The sequence below is a fragment of the Pyrgilauda ruficollis genome, unplaced genomic scaffold, assembly GCF_017590135.1.
Source record: "Pyrgilauda ruficollis isolate IOZ18807 unplaced genomic scaffold, ASM1759013v1 scaffold31, whole genome shotgun sequence".
NCBI classification, from domain to species: domain Eukaryota; kingdom Metazoa; phylum Chordata; class Aves; order Passeriformes; family Passeridae; genus Pyrgilauda; species Pyrgilauda ruficollis.
In genome coordinates this window covers 7,128,464-7,137,404 of record NW_024524489.1, presented here as the reverse complement: position 1 = coordinate 7,137,404, position 8,941 = coordinate 7,128,464, and positions in this window count along the sequence as shown.

Below are 8,941 nucleotides of genomic sequence, written 5' to 3'. Positions count from 1 at the left end.
AAGAAGCTATGCAGGGACATGTAATAACATGCAGAGAGAGTGATAAATCTCTCTGAGGAAAAAGGAGATCAAGTTAAGAAAACCTGGGAGGACAAGGAGCAGCATCCACTCCCCCAAACACTGCTGTAAAATCTTACTGATACCTTTTTTTGTGGAGACAGCCTGTGTTCACAGCCTGCTGGACCATGACTCCAATCACACTAACCTATGACACTGCTGTAGCCCCCCCTGCACAGCTAGGACTGTGTTTCAATTCTAGTTCCCTCAATGAGCTGCCCATGTTGCTGTGACAATTATTCTGTAGCTTATTGAAAAGGAAAGAGTCACAGTTAATTCAAGGAAAATGAATATATGAAATATTTACATCTGACTTTTCTTTTGTTATTGCTAATCTTCCTTTTTTAAAATTTTTTATTTTTTGTTTTTTATTTGTTTTGCCTTATAAGCAGCAAACAAAATGCTCTGTTTGTGCTCTGACCGGATTTCTATGTCAGGGTTGCTTTATATAATTAGTTCATAGTCACAGGGAAAAAATATTTATAAATCCAACCTTTACAAAAGAACAACACAGAGGATCAGCTGAAGCCAAACATATATGAGGTTTTGCATTATGTAATCATAAAATGCTCCTACTGAAATGTTTTATTGATTGCTCAGTAATGAAGGAACAAGATTAAGCTTCCAAAAACGCAGCACCAAATCTATATGGACAGGTAGATATAATTGATTCCTTTCATTGTGGAGTGTTAACATAGAAAAATATTAGGTTATCTACGAGGAGCAGTCTGAATGTTCAGATTGGTATTCAGCAAAAGCTTTGTATGGTACCAGCACTTCAAGGTGGCTGTTTCATGTTTTCAGTCTTATCTGTCAACAGCTCTGCATAATCCTCAAGGGGAGGATCAATAAGAGCCAGAGGTATTGTATTACAGTGTGATAATTCCTCAGAAAAGGTAGTGATAGCATTGATGTCAGTGGGCAAACTAAGAGGTGGTAATTATCCCTCCCTCAAACAATGATCATTTGAAAGTTCTCATGGATTGGCAATACGCAGAGCACAGAACTGGTGGAGGTGAGTGGCTGAGGAGCAGCTACCTGGCACAGTCCCTTTGGCTCCAACATGCCCCATCACGGCCAGGGAGACTTCTGGCATGCATTGTCACAATTCCCCGTGGTGGGGGAAGAAACCTCTCTCCACAGTGGCTTCTGATGTGCAGCACATCACAGGTTCACGTGCTGCTCCAAGGACTGTCACCAAGCAGGTTGTAATGCCCAGCACCAAGGGCTGTGACCTGCATCCTCTGGGCTCCTGGTCCTCAGAGCTGGCATGGCACTGCATAGCAGGGGAAGTGACTTCATGCTTGGCCTCCCTTGCATGAGTGCTCTTGTGGGCCAGCAAACACTACTGCCAGTCATTTGTCATCTGCTTATAGGTTTTCAACCCCAGAAAGGGTTCCTCTGAACCATCTGTGTCTGAACTCATGCCCCTGTAACCATGAAGATCAGCAAACCAACTCTGAAATTAATCTTGAACCTTCTCCTCTGAAAATCCATATTCCATACACTTCTGCTAGTATCCTAGATAACCTTGCCCAGCAGTCAGGCACCATGAGATGGGGTGGATGATGCTTTGTGCCTTTTGCACAGGTAAAATATTCACTTGCATTGATCCACCCATTGATTTTTTAGGCTTGTCTCAGTCATGTGACAAATCCCTCTATGAGGAATCATGAAATCCTCAGGTTCACTTAGGAGCTGCAGTGTGTTGTAGTGTAAAGCACAGTTTGCTGCAATGATAGATATTGTGAAATAAAGAGTACTCAGATTTGAATGTGTCTGCTTATTTTATGATACGAGACTTTATTTTTAAGAACTTTCAGGTTTCCCCATGCTTACTTAAGCAAAGGAGGCAGCTTTACAGATAAAAATTAATTTATTCAGTGTCGACCATAAAAAAATCATGAAATTAACAGCAAATCCAGTGCCAACTGCCAATTTTTCAGACTGTAGCTCCAAACAAGAGCAGAGTAAGAGGGTCCAACTTCAGACAGTCAGCAGGGAAAGGGCAGCAAAATCCTTGTGCCAAGCAAAATATCACAACACTGTCCAGAGAAGCCTGGGGGAAAATTATACAATCTGGACAGAGTCGAGCTGTGCTGTCTGAAAGGAGACAGTTTAAGGAAAAATCCATTCCTGTACTCTCCAAAACACAGGCTGGAGTGATTCTGGCACCTTGCTCCCAGCCAAGACGAGGCAGCACCAGAAGACCTGGCCACCAGCCAGCACTGGCAGTGAGAGGAAAGCCAGCTTCCTAGCTGTGAAATTTCTCCCTCTTCCAACAAGAGCATGAATCCCTTCTGGCACGCTGCTTCCCCATCCTTCAGGGTGAGATCTTTTAATCCTAAATCAGCTGATAGGGAGGCTGAGGAGCTGGGCATTCTGCAACAGCTGGGAAGGATTTCATCCCTGATGAGATTTCAGGTTTATATTAATTATGAATATTTACATTAATATCTTGTTGACACTGCAGATTTTTTATCCATTTTTTTGCTACCATTTTTTTGCCAGCTGTTTAGTTTAATTAAAGCTCCCCAGCATGGGTTTCTCCCTGAAAGTATTCAGTGATGCCTTGAGGTCTTTTGGCGAGCCAAGTATTAATTTCTCTAAATTAAGCTGGGTGCCTGCCTGCTTTTTTGCCTTAGGGAATGTGGCGTTTCTGTGCTCCCCCTGTCCCATCATTCACTCTCTATCCCACCGTGGACAGACATGGCAACATCAAACCTTCATCTGTTCCTTGGTGCCCACCCAGAGGTGCCGAGGGAGAAGCTACAAGTTTTCCAGCAGAGAGAAGACATTTTAATAGGCAGATCTCTTCCTAAGAAGCTGTGATGTGGCCAGACACCCATGGGATAATCTGGCTTGTCTACCAATGTTTTTAGACAGCAAACACACAAAGGAAAAGCCTTGCTCTGGATATATATATCTATTTACAGATTTGATGCCAGCAAAGCTAGTGAGCAAGCGAGCGCCCATCCCAAAGGTCAGAGCCAGCCTGTTCACTCCTCCCTGCCTTTTGTTTCTGAAGTTTTCCTTATTTCCATATGTATAAGTTCCACTGAAAAAGAACTGTCTTCCTCTGTGATTAAAATGCCAGAAAAAGCATTTGGTTCCTCAAAATCTAATAACCAATATGCTGGGATTGATTCCCTCCTGGACAGTACGTTAAAGAGAAGTCACTGTGCACCAGCAGGACACACAAGGATAAGAGGTGACTGTTTGGAGATTAGCAAAATTGAGGGAGAAGGAAAAAGAATTGAATGAAGGAGCCAGTCAAGAGCTGATACGAGGATCTGTTGGGGACACCTGACCTCTCAACAGCAAAGTGAACCAGAGCCTCAGAGGCACTTGAGTTAAGGGTCTTGAATTTAATCTTTGATGAAGGCTGGACCTGGTATGCCAGAGGAACCTACCCTCTCTAGGCCCAAATCACAGATGGGAGGGTGTCTTGGTTTAAAAGACAAATGTCTCCTAAGGAAGGAGGGAACCTTCCTGGAGTGGAAATTCCCCTTCCTCCAAATCGCTATAACTTTGAAAAGTACGTGGCTTCCAAGCAATCATGTGGGAAAAAGGAATAACAGTTCTTTACCATAAAATATATATATATATATATATAACAGAACAGAACAAACAGCACCACAATAAGAGATGCTTCTTGTGAAAAATGCCAATCACTTGTTTTTAAAATTTTAAAAGTTTAATAATAATAAAATGGTTATAAAAATAGTAATATAATTAGAGTAATAAAAATTTGAACAATTAGGATTTAGGAGATTACGAGACAATAAAAACAAAGAGTTATGGACAGTCTGGGTACCTCTTTCTGGGCAAAATAAGCCCAAAAAAGGACACTGTTAACGGAGGATTAACCCTTAAAAGCAATAGCCTGTTGCTTATTCATACAATTCATACATGATGCATAAATTCCATTCAAACACAGGATTCTGTCTGGTCAGTGTCAGCTTCTTCCTCTTAATCCTGACAGTGTCTTCAGCTGAGCAAGGGTGGAAGAAGTTTCTTCTGATAAGGGAGCAAAAAATTCTTTTTCTCTGAAAGATTTAGGTGTCCTGCGTCTGCTATCTTGGTGCGAGAACCTTATTCCTCTCTTTAAAAAAAGCATAGTTTCTATTTTAACATGATGTTATAACCTAAAACTATATTTAACACACTACTCAAGAAAATTAACACAGCACAACTTTCTAACATAACACATATAATATTCATTTTAATATTTGCGAAAAGCCAATCATAAAATTTCATTTTTCACACTTCTTGAACACTGAGCACTGTTTCCCCCTGGGTGCAGCCGTGACCACACGAAGCAGGGAGCGCCGGCAGCTCCCGTGAGCCAAGGGCTACAGCGGCACACTCACGGCCAGCAGCAGGAAATCATGAGGGACATTGGTGGCCTTGGACCAGATGAAGGGGGGAAATTGCCCTGAAACTCGGGCAGGAGGCCTTGGTCTCTTGGTCCTGCCCGTGGCCAAAGTCTCAGTCAACAGGGGGTGGTTGGGACTTCTCTCTGTCTTGTAAGAGGTGGTCACTGGCAAGAAAGTCCAGGACAAAACTGCAAGACAACTGTCCCCGCTCCCAGCATGGACAGACTGCATGCCCACAGCTGGAAACTGCCACTCACTTCCCCTCCCCTCCTACAAACCATTCTGGTGGCATGCCAGAGCCATCAGCTACTCTTTTGTTAACTCAATTACCTTGGATGCATCCCTGAGGCATCATCTCCTCCTCCCAGTGTCTTTAGAGGTGACAAATGGAAAAAAAATCACTGAGAAACCTAACCCACAACAGGGGGACCAGCTGTTGAACTGCAGAAAGGAAACTGAGAGCAGTATTGCTGGGTCACAAGCAGTGCCACTTCTGGGAAATAGTCAGTAGGGCTCATCTTCAAAATTCCACCCAGGCCTCTGCTCCTGCCCCAAGGATTTAAAGCAACAGGTCTAAAAAAAGGAGATGATTAAGGAATGAATGAATGAATGAATGAATGAATGAAATGAAAGAAACTCAGGTTCCATCCCTGGCTAGAAAGTACATAGAGGTGTTGATTAGCTGTTGATTTGAAATGCGGTGATTGTGATCTAATTGAGAGTTGGGGGGAAGACGTATTTTTGGCCACAAGAAGAAGTCTGATTCTTAAATGGCAATCACTCTGCTTGTGTCCATGAAAGGCTATGGATTTGCTGTAATGGAACTGTAATATGGAAGGTCTAATCTACTCTGCATGTGCATTTAGGGCTTCTCATTTCTGAGGCTTTTCTTTGTGAACTCTAGCTCATCTCCAGAAAACCAGAGATGGGAGCAGCTTCATCACAAATAGTGGAATGGGGATTGTCCAAATGAGATATTGGGCCAAAATCTTCTGAGATGCTTCAGATGACCAGGCCATGGCACTGTCCCAGGGGCAAAACCAATTTATTGCTTTGTTTGCATACGTGCAAGGGAAGGCTGTTCTGGCAGTGGTGAACTCCTGCTGCCTCACTCGACTGCTTGGACTCTTGTGTTTAAGGACCTTGGCATCCACATAGGGTTACACCAAAATGTTCTGTGGCAGCAGCTCTCTGGCCACAGAGAGAAACAGCTGTCCCAGGCATTGTCCTGGGGAAAAGGCTGTGAGAAGATCAGAGAAAACAATGAGAAACAACTCTTAGCTTGCTGCACCTGTTACTGTGAACATGTGGAATGTGTTAAGGAGATTGGTTTACCAAAGGGTGGTTTCTTAATTAGCCAGTGATGATGGTGTTTGGATTGGTGGACCAATTAGGTCCAGATGTATTGTAACTGTCTATAAAAGTAACTGGTTTATTAATAATGATATATAGAATAATATAATGAAGAGATTGATCAGCCTTCTGTGAATCATGGAGTCAATGCTAATTATTACCCAGCTGGGAGCCCAACATTGTGGCAACAGGCTCCACCGTGAAAGCAAGGGTTTGCTGAAAACTGTCTCTACTGCCAGCTGTAGCATTTTATTCTTCTGTCCACACAGTGCAAATTCATTAACAGTCCCATGTGTGCCTTTTCCCAAAGCCGTGATGTCATTGTCACCAAGCCATTAGCATTCTGTAGGACTCTGTTGGGCTACTGACGTTCAAAGTAAGCCTTTTGGTTATGCCTATGAAACTCAAGGGTGTTTTACCCACAGGCACCTGCTGGCTGGAGCAATCTGTGTACAAGCTTTGCTCACTCTTAAATTTCTTTTTTGCCTTAATTTACACTGATGGCTCAAGTAATGGCTGTTTTCAGGAAGCCTTGAAAAGCTCTGTGAGCAACGACAGCACAAGGGGGAGAGAGCCCAAAAGAAAGGTATGTAGTACAGAAAACCTAAGAGCAAAAAGTGACACAGCTCTACCTCTTTATAATGAAGAAAAAGTTAATTAAAATACTTGTAAGCCTAGAAAGAGCAGTTTCAAAATTAATGACCTATTTTGCCATAAAATGAGGAACGAGAAGTCATATTTTTCAAAGGCTGAAGAGCTGTGTAGGCATTTGCTTACTGGGTATGTGGCAGTCTTTTTTGAAAATAAAAGGTAGATTCCTCTAATACCTTCTTAGGTGAGAGAGCTTTCAGCCTGTTTTTATTTGTTGCTGCTGTTGGACTGCCATTATTTTAAGGCATCCTGCAGTGCAGGAGAAAAAATCTGAGATTTGTCAAGGTGGTGATGGCAAAGCCTAACGTGGCCAGGCTGCAGCCTATTTACGCTCCTTAATGCTTCAGAGGTTTCCACATGAAGTGAATGATTCCAGAATAATAATGCCACATCTTGCAATTCATTCTCATCAGTTTTAATGAAGATAAAGAGGCTCACTTTTTGAATCCATTTGTGCTTAACAAATTAAACATGCTGCTGAATGGTGCATGTGTACAGAATATTTGTCCATATAATGTTCATTTAGGCAGCAAAGTTAACTAAGCTTGTTCCCTATATTTTTATTTTTGACATTCACGCTGTGAATTTTCTGCCTTAAGAAGCCCTCACAGCTATACAGTTGGTTTGATCTTGTTCTCTGCTTATCTGAAGTTATTGTTAATAATTTTACTCCTGTTTTTGATGTTGCATCATCATTTTGCTTTGAGAAAGTGTTTTTGGAGTCCAGCAGCCAGGAGAAGTGAGTGAGAGGGAGCAGAGGATAGGTGAAAGCCTCATAGGAAAATCTCCCTTATTTGCCACAGCAGCAAAATCCACCACCAGTTGTATCATCATCAGTCTGCTCAAAATATTTCAAGGTTTGTTTTGGTTACAGATTCACAGCTGTTGATAAAAAAAAGCCCTGATTGGGATGCCAGAGATAAGATGCTACCAACAGGAGTCAGAAGAGGAGGTACAAGAGGAGAAAGGACAGGCAGGTGAGGAACAGGACCACAAGTGTCTCACAAATTTACTTCAAATATTGAAATGTGTTCAAGGGTGCTGACTTACAGCAATTTATATATGTATATAAATTAATTATTAATTATATATTAATTATGGATGTATATAAATTAAATATGTAGGGGATACCTTGAAACACCATCCATTAGCAGCACAGACAACATTTGCAATTAGGATACAGAGGTGGGCTCTCTGGCACCACAGGGTGAATTTCAAAAATAAAATCAACACCCTATGGAATAAGGACGGATTTTTGTGGCCACAAGGAACATTTAGCCTGCTCTTTTTTTTTCTTAATTACTCCATAAAATTAGTGAATATCTTATTTAATTCACAGATATATTTTCATTCTCACTGTGAGGGCCCAAATTCATGAATCCCAGCAGCCTTTTCTGTCCTTGTGCTGCTTTGTGGTGTCATGACATTACCACTGCCAATTTACTCTTTTAAATCCCAAAGCTGTATATCTTGGGAAAAAAGTCATAACTTTGTCTGGGAGGAGACACAAGTCAGAGTCATCTAAGAAAATTATGTTAATCCCTTCTTTCTCCAGAGATAAATCCACAGCAATTGAACTGCATTGCCACCTGCACTTCTCCCTCTGTTTTGATGCAGACTTTACAGAAATACTGTCAAAAATAACACAATTGAATAGTTATTTGCTGCCAGATCCTTGGCTCTCCTGACAACAATTTGCCACTGTGGGCACTGAAGGGCATCTCTACGATCAGCTTTAACACATTCATTAGTGGCATCTCCTGGAAGCTCTGGGACAGCTCAGGACAACTTTTCTAGGATGGGCTACAGACACTATCAACTCAGTAGAGATGTCTCTATGAAGAGGAGCCATGGAAGAGGAGTATTTGATGAGAATTTTGGAGTGAAAATGCTCTCCCATATCTTCACTTAAAAAAAAACCCCAACTTAAACCAGTATCAAATGTAGTTGTTGTAAATGTTAGAGAGGGAAGTTAGGAAAAACAGAGCGTCACAAAGACATTCCCTACAGGTAGCCAAACACTGTATCTTGTGAAGGCTGTATCTTGTGAAGGAGTGTTTAAAATAAAAAACATTTCTGTATTTTGTGTGATACAGAGCAGGTGTTTGCATTGTGATTGAAAAAAAGGGAAATTAAAGTAAATTTGCAGGTGGGTGCAGCAGAATTTTTGGGGGCAAGAGCTGCTGTTCAAGGTCAGTGGTAAATAACTCCTGTTTGGAAGATTACAGAAAACATACAGGACATAAAATTCAATTTTGAACAGAGGGTGACACATCAATCCCATATGGGTATTATGAAATAATGGTAAGAATGAGGGCTATGTTCATTCATCATCCCTGGGGAGAAAAAGATTGGAGAAAAAAGATCAAAGCCAAGATGTCTCTTTGTACTCTAAGAGCCTCCATTTTAGAAGCTCTTAGAGCCTCTGCCATCCACGGGATATTCTTTGTTTTGGCAGAAGAGGACCAGGACTCATCATGGAAAAAAAGCCTTCTACTTGA